Source organism: Periplaneta americana, chromosome 4, assembly GCF_040183065.1.
Source record: "Periplaneta americana isolate PAMFEO1 chromosome 4, P.americana_PAMFEO1_priV1, whole genome shotgun sequence".
Lineage (NCBI taxonomy): Eukaryota > Metazoa > Arthropoda > Insecta > Blattodea > Blattidae > Periplaneta > Periplaneta americana.
Window position 1 is genome coordinate 140,239,214 of NC_091120.1, and position 21,122 is coordinate 140,260,335.

Sequence of the window (21,122 nt, forward strand, 5' to 3'; positions counted from 1 at the left end):
ATGGCATTCACTTAAATCGGCTGCAACTTGCCATTTTCACTCCAATATGAAATAAGTACCATTAAGGTAAAATTATCCTGATGTAAAATAGTCCCCCAATCGGATCTTGGGTGGGGACTACTTTAATGGTACAGAATCAACTAAACATCTTACAGTGGAATGCTGGCGGTATAACATCAGCTAAGAAGACTGAACTAGCCAATATACTCTCAGATAATAATTTAGATATCTTATTCAAGAAGCAAACCTTAATGCTGACCAATTAAAATATTTTGATTTTAAAGGTTTTAGTATGAAATACAACCTAAAACTATCGTAATTGGTGACTTTAATGCCCACTCCCAACTTTGGGGCTACAATAATGTAAACCAACCTGGAAAAATGATCATGGACCTCCTAAATACTACAACCGCAGAACTTGTCTACAGAAAAGAAGATCCCCCTACTTTCATACATTATTCTGGTTCTGGTACAAATCCAGACTTATTACTAGTAACATCAGATATCCATCACGAAACCAAGGAAAAAATAATTGAAGACCCTGGATCTGGCCATAGAGTCATCATTGCTTCTATCCATCGCCACCAAAACCGAAGAAAAGAACCCTACAATAACAAAACAACATGGAACTTTAAGAAAGTGGATTGGGAACTATTTACAACAACTAGACGAACACCTCAAGCTCACTAATGGAAAATACAAACTCAGTTAGATTGAACAAATATTTCTGTGAATGTATTCTTAAAATTGCAAAAAAGCACATTCCACGAGGCAAACCAAAAAAATACACTCAATTCTGGACAGAAAACCTGAATTTATTGAAACAAGGTAGAGATAAAGCAGAACATAACAAAACACCAGAAGATACTCAAGATTGGAGGAAGAAAAAGAACAGTTTTAATAAATTTGTTGAAAATATTAATTACGGAACCGATAGCATTAAAACATACAAATTTATGTAGAATATTTCCAATACACAGGAAAATACTAGCCAACCTATTATTCATAATAATAAAACACTAACAGATAGTAGAGATATAGCAAATGCATTTAATAAACACTACTCAAACTCTCACAGATTACATCCCAATATCAAAAAAATTGACAAATTTATCAAAGAATTACATAAAAATAATAAAAAGAATATTACTAGCAATATTACAAAACCTGAAATATTTCATCAAAATTTTACTCCCAAAGAATTAACTATAGCTATACAAAATTTAAAAACCAAGGAATCCTGGCCCTGACAACATTCATTCCGAATTTTTTAAACATCTTGGGGGGGGGGGGGGAAGCCAAGTTTGTACTTTTATCCATTTTCAATTTATCATGGAACACCTCAATTCCTGCAGCTTGGAAAAAAAGCAATCATTGTACCAATTCACAAAAGGGAAACCTGTTCATGATAATAGTTATCGACCAATAGCACTATTAAGCATGATAGCAAAAACCATGGATTCCATGATCTCCAACAGATTAACTTGGTATTTAGAATCCCAAAATCTTTTATCACCAAGACAAGCCAGCTTTCGACAACTACACTCTACCAATGAACAAGTCATACGCCTCGGCCAAGAAATAAAAGATAGTTTTAACAAGAAAGAAGATACCTTGGCAATATTTATTGACTTTCAGTTAGCATATGATTCTGTTTGGAGAAATAAATCTGTAGCCGAAATTTTTCTGGTAATTTTCGATTTTCCAAAAATAATTGGTCCTGACATATATAATTAACCACCCTGAAACCGAAAATCGCTTTTTTGAAATTTTTGTCTGTCTGTATGTTTGTTACCTTTTCACGCAATAATGGCTGAACCAATTTCGATGAAAATTGGAATATAAATTAAGTTCTTTGTAATTTAGATTTTAGGCAATATGGCATTCAAAATACATTATTTAAAAGGGGGGGGGGGTTATAAGGGGGACTGAATTAAATCGAAATATCTCGCTTATTATTGATTTTTGTGAAAAATGTTACATAACAAAAATTTCTTTAAAAATCATTTCCGATAAGTTTTATTCTTTGAAAAATTTTGATAGGACTGATATTTAATGAGATAAATGAGTTTCAAAATTAAAATAACTGCCATCTAAGGCGGTGTAATGAAATAAACAAATGAATTTGTCTATAAGGGGCCTTGGTCAACAACAATCGAACAAAAAAAAAAATCGAAAGCTATGAATCATGGCCTACAGAAAATGTTTCTGTGTTTGTATGAAGTAATATCGAAGCTAAATTAACCGATTTCTGTAATTAATTATTATTTCACCATTGGAAAGTGTAGTTTCTCTATATGGACATAATGCTATAATGTTATTACAGTAACTTCGGAGTGAATTGAGGACAGGTAAGATTAAAATAGCTTCTTACGCACAAACAACTTGATAGGCTATTCTATGTATTCGTTTCCTGTATTTCTTAAAATAATGTTTATCTCAGAGAATTAACGAACCACAAGAGTGTATTGATTTAGTATGCAGTAATAATAGGTTAGCTTAGCATTCCATTATTTTATAATCCAAATTTTAACTATGCTAAATTGAATCGTGTTAAAATACATAAAATACATATGCATTAAATGCAATGCAAAAAAATTGGGTAATGAGCCAAGCAGATTATGTTGCGCTGTTGTAAAATAAAATTTGTTCCTCCTGAGATTCAAGAGCCCCCATAACAAATTGAAAACTTACTTATCGGTGTACATCCTTTATCAACACATTTTTTATATAATATAATATAAGTTATTTAAGTTACTTGAAGGGTTCAGAACCATAGTGGCCCAAGCATCATTTACTGAATACATAGAAAACAAGGGTTAAAATTAAGTTAATATCATAATTCAATGGAAACATATAGCAAGTAAAATAAAGTATACACATTAAATCTAAATGATATGTCAGTGTTCATTAAAGTATGGATGCATGTAATAAAAATTAAGAAACATGTTAAAGGAATTGTCATTGCACCAAATGAGTGGTCTGTGGACCAAAATGATCGTATTATTTTAATAATACAGTTTAAATTAAGTAACATATTAAACGATTTATCCTTCTATCAAACACGAATCTTCCCTGGATCAAATGTCCTATTTTAATTATGTAATTAATTTATATTTATTTCTAACGGGTGCAGCGGAGCGCATGGGTACGGCTAGTTATTACTAAAAACTCCAGAAATTAGGTATCTCCAGCAACATGTTCAGATGGATATCAGAATTCCTTAGTCAAAGATTCATTGCCACTAAATTCAATAACTCACTTTCTAGTTACAGACAAACATATTGAGGTCTACCTCAGGGCACTGTCCTCAGCACAACTGTATTCAATAGTTATATAACTGACATACCCTCCCTATTAGAGGAATCAAACATGAAAACAGCACTATTTGCAGATGATATAGTTGTGTGGACTTCCGGATCTTACAGACATAGAGACAAAATTCTGCTCTTAAAGCTCTAAATCAACTACATGAATGGAATACGTCAAATTTGATGACACTCAATTTAAGCAAAAGTAACTACCAAATATTTTCACTTGGTAAAAAAGAAAGAGAATTCAATATCCAATACAATGGCCAACACTTTCCTAGGACTTATATCTTGGAGTTATTTTCGATAGTAAGTTAACATGAAGCAACCATTTGAAATAAATTTCTGAAAAAGCTCGTAAAAGATTCTTCCTTCTGAAAAGATTAGCAGGAAAGAAATGGGGATGCTCTAGGAATACTTTGAACACTACATACAAAATGTTTATACAGCCAGTGCTGACATACTGCGGAGAAATTTTAATTACTTCGCCTTTCATAAACGAAATAGAATATGTTCGAAACCAAGCTCTCAGGCTCATTACTGGTGGAATCAAAACAACTCCAATAGATTCTATGAGATTCCTCACTAATATCCTAGATCATACATACCCAGATAGGTCGGCCTTATAGGCTTTGAGGTTAACAACTTTTGTCTACGCTGCCATCTAGTTGTTACATAAGGAGTCACGTCATAATTCCCATTTGAATTGCATTAGCGACTATACTGCCATCTCGTGTTCATTTACGGCGGACGGGTGGCGATCCTGGCGGTTGTTCTCTTCAAAGTGCTGCCAATTTTAACATAGCGATGAGTTATCTGTTACATATATGATCTGGGCTAATATTAACAGCATCAAAATGACAATAGAAGAAAAAGCACTAATTCAATATGAAAAACTTATCAGATTACCAGGAAACAATTGGCATTCATACAGTCCTCTCTGTAGATTGAAAACTCAAAAAAGTTTCATATCCATGGTTCGAGAATTAAAACAGAAAATCAATATCCCGAATTTAAAAGAAAAGTTACAAATTAAACCAAACCCTTTAACTCTATTAAATATAGAATATAATCGAAATTTAACAGAAGAAATGCTGAAATCAGAAGTAAACACTGAAATAATGAAACAATTGTCTTAGAGATTATTAATATTAGGTACCCTCCACAAAACTGGCTTCATTTATACACCGACAGATCCTTGATCTCCAGAGAACAAGGTGCCGGTGCAGGTGTTACGTGCTGTCTCTTCTCACTTTATAGATCTCTTGGATATGGAACAACAAGTTTTGATGGAGAAATCGTTGCAATAAATGAAAGTCTCAGGAATCTTCTATGCCACATCAATAAATTTAAGAATGCAGTTATTCTATGAATAGTCTAAATACACACCTTCATCTCAAACAGCAGAAATAATTAAAATGCTCTCTCAATTAATATCACTCAATAAAAGAATTGTATTCCAATGGATACCATCCCATTGTGGAATCCTGAGAAACGAGAATGCGGATGCATTAGCAAAGAAGGGCAGCACTGCTACTTACAGACCTGTTACTAAATCTATGTATTACTCTGTGAAAAGATTTATTAAATCTACATACTTAGACTTCAACAAACAAAATTTGATAACACAATCTCAAGGGAAAAAGTGGAACTCTCTGCATCTTAATCCAGAGTTAATTCCTGATTTACCACGAAAATCGTCTGTAGCTGCATTTAGATTGGCAACAATCCATGACTGTTTGGCCAAACACCTGCATAGAATTGGAATATATCAGTCCCCTAACTGCCCATTGTGCAACTCAAACCAAGAAATGGATTCGGAACACCTCAAAATCTGTGCTTCAGTGGCTGACCATGATAATATCTTTGAAAAATATTGAAGTGCAAGAGGTCAAATGACTTTATTGTCAAACGCCTGGCATTAGAAAACAACAACTTTTCAAATTTTATTGAAGTGATGGCTAACCAGCCTTTGGGCCGATCCTGTATGTTTTGGGTTGTGAATCAGCATTAAACAAAGAGATTGGCTCTTTGTAAGCACCACTTTATAGCTTTGTACATACCTTAAGCAGGTATTGTATAGCATTCTAATTGCGACTAGGTGATATGTGCAAACTTCTGAAAGCTGAATTCCTGACAGTAAAGCCATTAACTGTCTTGCTTTCCGGTATTTCTCGCACACAGTGGGTTTAAAGGAAATGGCTGGACATCGCTGAAAATGATTGATCCATTTCTTCCTGAACACTGCACAATGGATAGTGGCGAAGAAATCCAATTTTTCTTTCTAAATGTACATTTCAATAATATATTCATTTTTCTTGAAGACTTAATTTCGCATGGCATGTGTAATGGAAGTGTGCAATTTACATTTGTTCAACTGTCTGAAGACAGATTTAAACCTCACAAGTGATACCTATGAGACAACTAAGCCAAGAGATAATGGGTAGGGTGACTAGTTCCTTTCCCCCTCCATTGCATACATCGCTGACTTACTACTTACTACGCTAATCAGACTTCTGGTGTATATAAATAATATGAGTTTAGAGATCAATGAAAATTAAACTTCGGACCCTTATTGCAAAAAATTTTCTACACAAAACCATCAAATACTTTTACTGTTTTTTTTGTTGCACACCATCGTGTAGAATTTAACTTGGGTATTCATTCAACTGGAGAACAAAACTTCAGTTGCAGAAAAATTTCCAACCCGCTTTACCCAAACACCATCGAATTTGTAATTTTTTCTGATGCACATCGTCAAGTGGGATGTATTGCCTGATAATAGATGTACATATCAGCCAGAACCTCAGAGTGACAATTTACACTATAATCGATGGTGTTAAGGTAAAAGGACTTAACCCTTTTTTTTTTTTAATGTGACTTTTTTTTTTTTTTTGAACGTGTTAAAATTTAATTATAGCTGTTTCTGAAACATTTTTCTTTTGTGGGATAAACTCTTTTACAAGAACACCGACGATATAATATTTAATCTGTCAGAGCAGACCCTATCTTCTGCCTATTTGGACTCTCTTAATTGAATACAATAGGCTTGGCTATTACATTACAATAACTAGACTGTACAATAATAATTTAAATATTTATCCTGTAATATACATAACCATTAAAAATTGAAACTATTACTATACCTAACGAAAATTTGGGAAACAGTAACTGTCCAAATTGAGACTAGTACTTCGATAATTTAGTTATAATTGAAGATAGTGAAAATTGAATATTATGACATTAGAAAAACAAAGCCATTTTAAGAAAAGCTACAGCTGTTGGACTTCTTCATTTTTCACCTAGGATGCTTTTTAAATGAGTTATTTTCACAACTGCATCTGCACATCTAATTTCACCTTCTGTACACAGTGTTGTTACGTTCAATTATTTGAATGTGGCTGGCAAATGGATAACTCTTGTGACGCAATTGCAAGCAGGTACCGACTATAAACAATAATACTAACAAAATGAGCCATTGAAGCGGAAACCAGCATGTGATGTTTGTGCTGTAGAACAGTACTCATTGCTGTGGGGCAGTGACGCAACTATAGATACACAGCTTTCTTGAGGAGTAAATATGTATAAAAGTTGCCAATTTTAAGAAAGGTGCTGAAACTGGCTGACTTTGTTGCCCACACATTTTGGCACAGCTAAAGAAATTTCTGGCAATCTCCTAAGGATATGAAGTTTCAATTTTTCTAGATTGTACGAGTTTAGTGCGAGCTTTTAATTTACCCCATAAAAGTTGCAGGCATTTAGGTTGGGGGGAGGGAAGATAGAAGGGGCCACAAATCTCTATCATATTGCTCTAGTTGAACACTTTTACCTCCTGCAGACAAAGAAGCAACTTCAGACAGCTTTGTAGTAGCTTATTTTTTTAACTCCCTGCTTTCCAGCAAGGCTCAATCCATCGATATTATGTGAATATTAAGTTTAGGAAATGTCCACCTCTGTAAAATCTCCTTAGCATTCAAAGAAATTAGGCTATTAAGTTGTATTAACACGTTTCCTGGGTTGGTATAAGTAAAGCTTGGAAGTTCCGAGCTTTCTTCATAATTTTTTTTTTTAATGTCGGCATAAAGTATTTTGAGGTACCTTTTGCGAATTGTTGACTCTGAAGGAATTTTTTTTGTGTATCTATGAACTGCTACAAAAAGAAATTTATTATGAAATGAAATGTTGGCCACCCATCACTTCGCACAGTACAAAAAACTCACGGTTTGAATTTGAAGTGAATGTAGTTTCTTTCTCCTGCTGTTCCAGCAATGTAATACATTTAGAATGCTTTTTGTATTAGTGTTCATTGAATCTTTGTTCCTACTCTAGTTTGTGTTTGACACATTACAAAAACAGAAGACTCCAATAAATCGCGATTTATTTGCAAAAAATGTTATTTTAAGTTCAATAACAGTTATACTGTGACAGATTTAATTACTGAAATACACTTCAAAATAAAATGCAGAATGTGAAACACTGCAAAACATTTTGAAACATCGACAAAATCCCCACGTTACAGATTAGTATATTGAACATTCTCCAATGAAATTATGCCACATTTTAGCATTATGCAATGAGAAAAGAGATCGCGAATTGTTGGGAGTTGATTGTATGTAATCCAGATTCGGAGAAACTAGTCTACTTCCAAATTCCTACACCAAAATAATTCAGAATTTATAATTTAAAAATTTATGAACCCCAGGAAGATAAATTTCAGAATTCCTCCAACATTTAATTTTCTGAATCTTACTGGATTCAACATACTATTTACTTGTCGGTCTTATGATCAGATCATGGCTGTACTGGACTGTGTTCTGTTTATATATGACCTAACCACAGTCTAGTATATACAGTCACGAAGCTTGAGTTGTGAGGGTGCTAGGAACAATAGACTGTGCTGGTATTATTTCGCATTGTCTGTAATGAGGTGATATTAGCGATCCTGGTGGTTAGCAACTATCTGTGGATGCATATTTACTACTTATGGAGCTTCGTGACTGTGTATACTAGACTGTAATCTAACTGTGAAATTAAGGTGAAGTATGACAAAGCTACGCTCTGTTGCATAGACTTTTTAGGCAGTGAACATTTTTTCTGTTAGAGTGTAATTCAGACTCACTGCGTGAGTTTGTGTATTGCAAGCTTGCTACCTCAGCCAAAATATATTATGAACGAAAACCCTAAGTGGGACAGTTTTACTTATATTGTACATGGAAAATAGAAAGAAGGTTCAAAATGTAACACATTCAGAAGTGCGAAAAATGTAAATGCCGACAATGTATAAAAACGGGGTTTTATTCTGTAAAATTTTAATTTTCTTAACACAGGCTCGAATTACACGGAACCAGGAAATCCCAGAGCACGAATTACCGGGGTTCTATTGTATAGCCCAGGGAGCGTCAAGTGACTCCACTCTCGTGCATACGTACAAGCCCTCAAGCCCTGGCGTACGGCTGCGGGCAAGGGTAGCTGCTTCCACAGTGGCGGAGCTGAGAACTTGTATGTGAACCGAATTTGTGATAAGAATATACATTAATTTCAACTTTTAATTGAAGTACACTTTCAGTGTTAATTGCACTGTACTGAAAACAGTACTCTACACAATTTTGTACAGTTAACTATATTTGCATGTTTGCACAATAATGAAACAAAACAAAATATACACATTTATACAGATTAACATACTACGAAATAAAACTGTTCACTGTTTGTCTTCTTCTCATTGTTATACAGTTCAATTAACAAAATAAAACAACAGTACAGACGTTATTATTCAAATACAATTCTCTAATAACAATACTTTTTCTTATACATCAGAGAACCGCGGCGATTTTTGCAGTTTTCTGTTAGTAAGCAGTTTTTCAATTCGCAGAGCTATTGTTTTAGTACCACCCAATCGCAAACATGCTTTCAAGTGTTCATCACTTAATTGGCTTCTGTGACGTGACTTTGTAAATTTCGTTAAAGAAAACAGTGTTTCGCATACGTAGGTTGTTTCGAACATGCTCAACGTTCTTGCAGCGAGAAGTATAGAAATGATTAATACATTTTCTGTTTTGATACTTATCCTTTAGCTCAATATTGCTTTGTAAATCAAGTATTTCTAATTGTAGTTCAGCAGAAATATCCAGGACACTCACTGAAAAAGGTGTTGCAAATATCTTAAATTGTTGTTCAAGTTTTCTAATATCCTGAAATCTACGTTCGAAGTCTTCGCATAATTGTTGCATTATTCTTCTAGCCTATATCCTTTCATGTCCAAGGCTTCTAACAGGTTTCCCATGTACATCCATAAATAAGCAATTTCATTTCTAAGAGCAAGAAAACGTTTCAGAACTTTTCCTCGACTTAGCCACCTTACCTCGGTATGGCAGAGTAAATCCCCATACTCACTGTTAATATCATCCAGCAGTGCCCTGAACTCCATGTGATGAAGTCCTTTAGACCTTATGAAATTATTTGTTCGCACAACAACATCCATTACATTGCTAAGGTTCATGTTTTTAGCACATCAATTTTCCTGGTGCAAAATGCAGTGCACAGGTGCCCCCAAGCGACCTCTATAGGCTCCACCACTGATAGGCTGCAGTGTACAACTGTACTGCCCGCAGTGGAAGCCCTAAGCAGGTCTGTATGCCCTCTCGCGATCTTGACTCGACCTGGCGGAGCCTGGTATAGCCAAAGCAGGGAATACTCCTTGCCAGCTCTGGTGTAGATCACAATTTATTAATAAAAAATTTAAGTTTTATGGTATGGTTTTAAAGATTAAACCATGGTTTGTTTTAAATCTTATATATTTATCAAATATGAAACAAAAAATGGAAATAAATATATGGTACCAAATAGTTATGAAGTTGCCCACTCAGAATTTAAAAATACAGTTCTTTTTTCTTTTTTTGTTGTTGGTAACTCTATAGCATTTATTAGATGCTTTATGGTTGTGCCCAGATGGAGTTACTTGTCAACAATGTGATGCTGAAACGTGTGTTCAAGTTACTGCCCAGCGACAGTCCTGATGAATTTTTGTATTTGTGATGATTGGTTAATTAATATTAACCCTGCACACTCACATTCATACAAATTTCCAGACTCTAGACACCCAGGGAATCCTTCTTCTTCAAGAAAAATTCACCGAGAGCCGAACCCAGGACCTCCTGATCTAGAAGCCAGCATGCTGACCAACAGACCACGGAGGCAGTAAAAAAAAATACAGTTAAACTCCAATACGAGCCTTTTATTATGCTATCGTGTATTACACAGTCTTCTCTCCCTGTCTCTTGACATTCCCTGTATAAAATCATAGAAAATTCACTGCTGAATATACTCGTCATCCTGTTCAAGATTCCCTATTTTATCTCTTGAAAATTCTTAAAATATCGTATTTTAAAGGATATTGAAAAAAAAAAAAAATCGCCTGCAGCCCTGCATGTCAAGAGCATATTGGAGTCTGTGTTTGGTGAATATAATAGAAAGGAATTCGGCCCTTAAACCTGCAAGGCTCTGTACAGATGGCAGTTTTACATTCCAGTGTTTGTGAAAACAGTACTCATTGCTGCAAATTCTGACAGTTTCGAGAAATTGCCATTGTTGTTGATAAGAAGCAGATCCTGCAAACCACACTGTTTCAAGAACATTAAGAACCTACCATGTGATTACAAAAGACAAGCACGTGTATGAATGACAGGGGACCTGTTTGTCACAACAGAATGATGATGGCGCAAGATTTTGCTGCTAGATGACAACTTTCTCGTGTACCCCAAAATTGTAAGTTTAAAAATGATCGAGCTTGGATATTTACCTCCTAACACAACAAGTAAACTACAGCCAATGGATCAAGTGACAATAAATGTGTTGAAGCACTGTCGCAGGCGTGTAGTCCTAGGATCTTGAATCAATCGACGTTGTAGAAACAAATAAGAAACCAATCACAGTGCTAGATGCAATGAATTGAAAGTTAAAATATTTATGCTTTCCTGTGAAATTTAAGAAAAATTATTATTAATTCTAAATATCTACGAGGATTTAGAGCCTATTTATTGCATCTTTTGGAGTGTCAAATGGAAATGGTGAATGAGAGCCAACAATTTTTTGGTATACTACTGGTTTAGTTGGACTGGAATGCATTGGAACGATGTTCCGGAAAATAAAAATATATCTATATATCGGAAACATGATGCCAAACTTGACAGCTAGTACTGGTCCATTTGGTGAATGCTGAAGTGATAAGGTGAGTTCTTGTAAATATATTTTCCAAACTAAATCACTGTGTACCTCCTAGGAAGCAAGACCTGTCCTGTGACCTTATCATTTGTCGTGTCTATATCACCAATGAATATGGAGGGGGAAGATAGGTTTTAATCTGAGATGAACTTCCTTGTCACTAGATTCATACCATCATGAAACTAAGTCTCTTTCTGATAGCTTATTCTTTCTATCGCACAGCTTTCATGCCAGGTTTCACCTCATCTAGACAGTTGTCATTTACAGTAAGATACTTTGACTGATCACAGTGAAATACCAAAAGTCTGATTTTGAGGTAAGAAAACTGTTATTTCAATCAAACGTTCTGAAATATCTCTTCAGTACTACTCAAGAGTCTCTGAATTTCAGTTTGAATACCTCCATAGAGGTTCTGGTGAAAATCCAAGAAGGACATCTTGGGTTGGCAAATAGCGATCCATAGCCTATCAGAGCAGCCCTGACAACTTGTTCATTCGAAGCTGGATTAGTTTTTTGATCTGTATTTGCACATTTTATATCTTTTGTCAGGTGTTCATATCAGATATTTGTAACATGGACAATAGTCTCCTTTGCAACTGTCATAAATAGAATATACATTACTAAGCCGCTAGTTTTTGTTTCCTCTATATATTTTATTTGTACAGTACTTTCCATGTCTGACGAACATTCCCACATCCAACAACTAGGGAGTTGGGGATATTCAATGGTATATCATTATTTTTGTAATGGTATTTGTACACTCAATTTAATGTGGCATTCATACGTAGGCCTATATCATAATGTTATTAACCTATAGGAGATTATTCATACATAGGTAAAAGTGAACGGTTTTTCAGTGTTCGAACCAATTTGCTATGAAAATATTTTGTAGAAAATTGGGGACAGCATGTTCTCGTTACAGTCCACACCTGTGGAGTAATGGTTATGGTTAGGCGTCTGGCCGCGAGACAAGGTGACCCGGGTTCGATTCCCGGTTGGGACAAGTTTCTGATTGAGATATTTTCCGGAGTTTTCCCTCAACCCAATATGAGCAAATGCTGAGTAACTATCAGTGCTGGACCCTGTACTCATTTCATCGGCATGATCACTTTCATCTCATTAAGACGCTAAATAACCTAAGATGTTGATAAAGCGTCATGAAATAATCTACTGAAAAAAAATACTGTTCTCGTTGCAAGGTACAAAAAAATAGTTATGTTTTCACCCAAAAGAGAGCGCTGTCGTTTCTAACTTCACCGATTGGCGCATGTATTCGAATTGGTTCGAAAAGATTATCGTTCAGGTATAGTTTTGCGTAGTTTTTTATGCTCGTAAGGTGATCACTACGGAACGGTAGAAAACATTTTTAGTATGTCTGTTTTCAGTAATCCAAGGAATATAATTTATTTCTCTGGGCTACATGGAAAAAGAGCAAATTCTTTAATTTTAGTTTGTTGTCGTTCAATTACAAACGAATAATTTATATTCTTCTAAAACACATGCCAATTGTCTACTAGAATCATATGTAATGTTAATCCACCTTTGAATAGTGGGAAGTTGTATTTGCAGTATCATATTGTAACATTGTAAATTGTCTCTCTTGGTTGTGAACGCGTGTGAAAAAACAGTAGCGAGAAGGTGAGAAAGAAAATAAGTGACCGGAACGAAGACATGAAATCATTTCGGAGTTTGGCTCGCAAAGGCAAGATTGGTAAGTGGATTTGTACATTCTGTTTGTTGGGTTAATAAGTTCCTGTTTTGGATTTTTTGTCATGTTAAATTATCAGTAAAGTGAAATTTACAATAAATTGACGTTTTCAGCATTAGCACCTGCGTGAGACTTCGAATGATATCACACAATTTTTTTTTAATAATGAGACAAATACGTTAACATTGACGCAAACAACGTACAGTACTGGTAATGTAAGTTTATAGACACATTTTGAATGAATATTGAGTTTTTATTCAACTTGTTTCTCTGTTTTTACAAACTCTTCTGTTTAAAGAAATAGAGGAAATAATATTATTACGTATATTTACCGAACATAGGCCTATTACAGGTAGCGGTACCTAATATCAGTTGTTTGAGGATTACACCAATTATCCGTTTCGCCTCTAGGCGAAATTGATCATTCGCTATTGTTTAGGCGTCAATTCTTGGACTCTTTTCGATGCATGTCTTGCATTTGTGATGAGTGGTTTCTTTCAATTATTCTTGTATTTTAATATAATACCATTTAGGTTAGAGCCTACAGTGAAGTGTACTGGTACCTACTTTTTAATCTAGTTATACAGCATGCACATAACTTATTATTGTAGGTACTATACTAGTCTAAGTTGTAACAGTTACCCGAACCATTAGAACACTCTAATTTATAATTTGCAGTGAAATTAGTGTAATTTATTATAAATTATTATTTTAAATTAAAATAAAAAGAAACGAGTGCCGGTTCACTACTGGAATAGCCTACCATCTTCGAAATGTATTCTCAACTCTCAAAACTAGATTCTCACAAAACCAAATGCAAAAATAAATGGAAATTTTCAAATACTTTTCAACAGAATCAAGCTCTAAGGAGTAATGAGCTTAATATTACTGACGAATTTAACAATAAGAGATCAAAATTCAATTATTATTATTATTATTACCATACTGGTATTATTATTTTTCATATGCAAGGATAAGTTAACAGTTTGCAATTAAAATTAAATTTAGCAGATCTTAAAATTAATATGAAGAAAACCAAAGAGCTCTGGATAAATTTGAGAATGCCAAGACAGCTTTTAGTTGGTGAACAAATAATAGAACCTGTGAACTCATTTACTTATCTTGGAAGTATAATCACTCAATTGGGAGGAACATTGGAGGATGTTATAAACAGAATGCTAAATTTGTACAAATTTACCCTGTTTGGAAATAAATATATCTACAGAAACACCTAATTAAAATTTTTTATAAGTAATGTTAAAACCGTTCTTCTTTATGGATCAGAGACTTGGTTCTCAAATAAAGCTATCAATGCAAAATAATTGCAAACCTTTCTCAATAGGTGCCTGCGAAGAATTTTGAACATATTTTGGCCAGTAGTAATAAGTAATAAAAATCTATGGAGATTGGCAGATGAAGATCCAATTGAAGTACAAATCAGAAGGTGCAAGTGGAAGTGGATAGGACATTTGTTAAGGACACCGAGGGATGCTATTGAAAGACAGGTGCTGCTGCTGCTGCTGCTGCACAAATACAAAGATAATAATTAGAATGGTAAACTAACATTAAAATAAAAAAAAATAGCTTATAGAATAAAATGGATTATTTACCAGCTACCTATGGTACGCAGTGTAATAGTTTTAAATCTATTATAATCAACAATATGACCTCATAGAGGTACCGTAATTCGTTAAACATAATATTATTTAATAGCTACGGAATTAAACCATTTCTTTGATAGTCTTAACATAACTTGTGGTATAGGCTAACTAATAATTAAGCCTGGTAGGGTAGTTGTTGATATGCATCTTGCAATTAACTCTGGTCAAGCAATGAAATAATATAGAAACGTTAATTACTGTCAGTATGAATAGTGGCCTGCAGTGTGCATCTTATACCGAACCAATCAGGATACGGATTGCTTTCTTCTGGTAAAAGAACTTTCTAGCATTACCCCAAACAAGGATACCATGACAAAATACTCGTACTGTGGAAAACCTGTAATGAACATTCTGTAAATGTTCCTTCGTTATCAAACGTTTTATATGTCTTAACAGATAAATTACCCGAGATAACTGAATACAAATTAAATTAGTAACTCAACTTGACATCTAGGTAGCCTATCCTACATACCGAGCAGTTTTACACGAGGTAGCATATTATCGTCTGTTAAATGCTCTATAGAAAATAATATACTTTGGGTTTTATTCACATTTATAATGAAACCATTCGCTTGAAACCAGCTGGCCGTCTCTTGACAACAAGTGTCAGTGCATCGGAAATACTTTCACAACAACTGATCAAATTTCCAATTACCGTACATATAGTTAATAGGTTGTCTATCACATCAGGCTACGTATTGTGATTTTTTTTAGTTACACATTTATAAATGTTTGAAATTTTAAGACGCCTACAATTTTTGGAGTAATAGACAATCAGAAAGCTAATTTTCATATTTTAAGAATTACTTATTTCAGTACCAGTAGGCCTACCTATAATAAAAAACAGTTTTGTTCAGAACTTTACATAAGGTAGGCTCAGTGGTGATATTCAAAAAGTAGTTTTCTCATGTGTACCTATGTTAAACATATACTGTAGGCCTATATGTCCATGGTAATTGCAAATATTACCTAGAAATAATTTAACAACTGTTTTGTCCGAACTGGTGTGAACCGGCCGAATATCACCACTGTGTAGGCTTATACTCTATATCGCACTTCGAAAAGAAGTTGATTACAAGTTAAAAAGTTGTATTTTTTAGGTAGATCTATATTTAATGTTTTTAATGTTATAGGACTAACTTACACGTAAAATTTTTCCTTAATTTTAATTTCGAATGTACTTTTTTCTTTTCTGTCTCCTTCCATTTTAAAGACAGAACACAGTTATTTTGTGTATATTTTCTGCGCAGTAATAAGGTGGACCGAACTTACCTCTTTTCTTTCAAACAAATTTCTAGCAATTTTAGTCTATTATACTGCTGAAATAGTATTTACCATTTTGGCTAACTATGTATTTCAGGGATTAAACTATAAAACATCTTTGATATCAGACCTATATATTAGAAACTACACATCAGATATTAAAACAATAATAATTTTTTGTTACGCAAGGTTTCTACTTCATTTCTATTCTCTTCAGAAGAAATTCGAAAGCATTTTATAGAAATGGAGATATCTAATTTTTCTTTAATGTAAATTTCTTCACACAGTTGAAAATCTTTTTTCTTTGCAACACTAATTTAAATTTCTATCGACTGGTCTGTACAGGTTTCATTTATGAAATTCTGTAATTTACCCCATTTCTTACGGCGGATATTTATAATACAAGGTTCATTAGCGTTAAAACTACAAATTTGCTTTGGATGGATCATCAACGAAATTCAGATATTTGAGAAAAACTTATGATACGGTAATATTACAGTAGGCCTAGACAGTGCTTTTTTTTTCTGGTGGAACGTGCCAGAACTTGTTTTAATTTTTATAACAGAACCGATAAATGTGTTAATAATTCGACCCTCACAAGTACTAACATTGTAACTCACTTTCTTCCATTTTTCAGGAGAAGAAAATGAAGTTTTAAAATTATCGTATAAATTAGTGTATACAGAAATGTAGAGTAAGAATAAGATCTTACATACGATTGGGGAGGTTTAGAGTTACAATGATAGTACTGGAAGAGAAAGAAACAATTTAAGACCATATTAACCAGGGTAACTCAAAACCATAAAAAAATTGAGTTACAATGTTAGTACTTGGGAGGGTCGAATTATGTTTTTACTATAATTTTTCTTTAAACTCTGCTTAGGCATTGAAAATCTTAAAATTGGACGAAAAGAAGGTTCAAAACGACAAATTTCCCATACACTGGACAATAATCATCTCCCTGTATGTCATTAGCGGCCGGTGATCGAAATCCTCGGTGAGGCCAGATGCAACTAGTTTAAGTGCCTCCGGTAGGAAATGTTTATTCATGATATTAATTATTATTGTTATTATATTATTAATATCATTATTACTGTATTATTATTATTATTATTATTATTATTATTATTATTATCATCATTAATGAAAATTAATTTCACTCACCAAATAAGCTGTTACGCTGTGAGTTTCAGTGATTGTTTCAGTGTGCTGAAGCAACCCATATTATGTGTTGAAATTCCCCTTTCTTTCTTTTATTTTTATTTTTTTCCTTTGGCAGCAACAAACAAGGCCAACAGAAAAGTTTATTTTGCACCACATTACCACTTAGCCATTTATGTTGCCCATACCAGGATGCAATAAAAACTCTCCTTTTAAGATTGTATGCCAGAAAAATTGTCAGCGATGTCGTAGGTATCTCGGTAAGCTTTCTCTTTATTTAAAACTTCCTTTCAATATTATTTCTTCTCGAAAAAGGACACTCTAACAATGAATTAACTACACCCAGCATTATTTCTCGCATTTATTTCTGTTTATATTTTCCCGAAATACATAACAACATTGCCCCAGATTCACTATTGTACTACGAAGTACAATAGTACAACACCCTTGCTTAAGTCATAAACTAAGACATAAGGGGAGAGAATAATGTGGGTTTCTGCCTGCTAAAGAGCTGGAATTTTTGTTATTTATGGCCTATTTAGGAAGACAAGTCGTCACTGCTATTCCCACCCCACTCTACCCTTGAAACCGGTCCATGGATGGGAGGAGTGAAAGCTGACCAGGCCACGAGGCCAGACGAATTGTCCCTCAGCTACAACGTTTCAAAGCCCGCGAAAACATACGAAATGCAGAAGCCAAACCTGGCACGAGCGATCCTGGCCTCAGGAACAAATTTTACTTCAAAACTGGTCTATATACATAACAAAGTTTCAAATGCTTCTACAGTGATATATGCTTCATTCAAATAACTAATACATTACATACAAACACAAAATTTGATTTCAGTTAAGCCAAGTGACTGAGGCCCAGCCTCACTTGCCTCAGTCAATCAGCCGCCATTGCTGTATGTTATAATAATTATATTCCACACAGAGTTCCGCCACCTTTTTCTCCAAAAGGAAAGCATTGACAGTAGATATACAACTTTGCCAATAAAATGGCTAAAGCACCTGGAAAGAAACAAACCAAATCGCATATTATATGAAAATTATCATCAAAGTACGTATCAACAATGAAGACAGGGATTGATTTTCTGAATTAATTTAACACCATTTGCAAATGCCATTCTGAAACTGTAGACTACAAGTATAGGGAAATAAGCATTTCCAGATTACTTTAAAAATATGGTCGTAGAAAGGTCAAGTTTGCGCCAATGTATGCATAATTAAATGCATATTGTTTAGAATACATCATCCTAGAATGTGATTTTTTAGTTCAGTACCCGTTTAAAGTAACCAGAGCAAAACTGAAAGCTTTGTCTAGCTATCATTACACGACTACATGTTCTACATGGTGTGTGTCATTGTTCACCGGTACTCCATGCAGTGGCATATACTGGTTAAAGGGTTTGGGCTACCACTGACCCTATTATTACACAAAATATATTTTAAAATCCCTATAATAAAATTCCTTACATATTTATGTGAATTCCAGACGTCTTGATTGGGACGAAAATACGTTGATGACTTCATCCTTGAAATTACAGTTGGGCCACTTGCAAAGTTTCTGTAGAAATGACTTTTCAATGGATATTAGTGCCAAGCTGGATAAACGTTCTTGTGTATGAGTTGATCTACAGTAGGATTTTATTCTCTTCAACGCAGAAAATGTTCTTTCTACCGATGCTGACGTAGCTGGTATTGTCACAATTAATGTTGCCAATTTAAGGACTTCAGGAATAACTTGGTTCAGCTGGTTTTCATATATGGCAGATAATATTTCATGGATAGGTTTGTTCGAAAAATCAAAGACTTCTTCTGAATATATTACACTTAATTCATTTTTAAAACGTACTTGATCAAAGTGACTGTTATAGGACTGAAATAATTTGTTTAGTGCCTCATTCGGAAAGTTTTCTCTATAAGCAGAAAATTTTTGAGAATCTAGAAGATGTGTGAACTGAAGCTTTCCATAATCAGATAATCTGTCAGTAATTTCCATGTGCATACGATCTAGTATGCTGTAGTACAGCTGCCTGTATTTCAATTCATCATCTCCTTTTCTTCGCTTTAATGGTGGTTCCATTGTATTGGCTGAAGAATTTTCATTTTCCATATTACTCCATATGGACGGAAACCCACTACGTCTGAACTCGGATATAGTATTTTTTTTTTAACTTTGATACCTCTTGCAAGTAGTATGCTATGTCTAGACTTTTTGTCTGAAGAATATTGTAGAGCACATCTGTATGTGCGAACACTCTAGCATAGACTTCAAGAAGAAATATATTCTGAAACTGTGTGAAAAAATTCAAATATCCTTGAGCCTGCACATTTACAGCATCATCCCAGTTTTCTTCAGAGTCATTACAAATGATATTTTTAAAGAAAGCAGTCCGTTTTTCTCTGTCTTCCTTTACTGTATTTACAAGCAGAGATGTAAAATTGCATCTAGTTGGTGCTACTTTTGGGAGTTTCTTGTTCATAAATTCCTTGAGTTTTCTGATCTTTTAGGAGATGATGAGAAAAATGCAGCTAAACCCGACAGTGTTTTGAAAAAAATGCGGCATTCTGGAATGGATGAAGTAGTTTGTTGCAAAACTAAATTGAGAACATGGCTGTAACAATGGACAAATAGTGCTTGAGGATACTTTTCTTGAACTTTTGTTTTTAAGCCATTAATATTTCCCGTCATAACTGAAGCACCATCGTATGTCTGTGCAATTAACTTATTGCCGACATTGTATTCTGCTATAACACCTTCCACATGCTGAAACAAAGCAGCAGCAGTTTTGTCCGAACTGACATTTGTGAATCCTATAAACAGTTCTTGAACATTGGCAGTGCTGTCGACGTATCTTAAAACAGTGGACAATTGACTCTGATTAGAGCAGTAACTTGTTTCATCAACAACAATGGCCACAAAAGGTTTTATGTTCTTTATCATAACCCCACTTATAGCAAATATTAAGTCATTCTGAATTGCGAGAGAAGTTCCACGAAATACTGTTGAACTCTCAAGATGATTGGCCAGTAAATGGTCAAATTCACTTAAGGAACTTAAATATTCAATATAATTTCCTATATTGTCTGATTCCACACTCTTGTTATGACCCAAAAAAGCCAATTCTTGTTTTCCTAGAAAGCAGACTGCGTTAATAAGATGCAGTAAAATCTCCCGATTTTTTTTTTCACAAGAGCATTGTGTTGGTTGATGTGTAGAGCTTTTCGCTTATCTAGCTGTAAATCAATCCTTGTCTTCCCAAAGTTTGCAAAGTTCATGCTACTACAAATATGAGCTTTTGATTTGTCGTATTCCAGGACTGCCGTTCGAAGGGAGTTCATATTAGAAAACCCCTCTTTTGACCACACATTAGTTTCGCGGCTAAATAACAAACATGGCCAGCAAAATAGTTTAGACAGTTTAGAAGTACCACACAACCAATTCCACTTACCATGTGATGTTGAAGTGAAATGGCGTGTGTACTCTCGCTGTTTTTCTTTTACGTCCATGGACAAATTTAACTCAGGAGTTGGTCTTTCCATTTTCACAATTTCAACTTTCTCCTTGTTATGTACGACGGTTAAAAGGCACTTTTAATAAACCATCTATTACACAGTCATTTTCAACACAAACCTCTCCAGAAACTTGTTCTGCCATATTTTTCACAATATCACTTGATTGGGAAATTAAATCTTAATAATTCACAATTAATATAACTCTTAGACACTCGAACAAATCACAGATTTAAAATACTGCACTGCAAGAACACAATCACATTCAATTGCTAGCGTACTA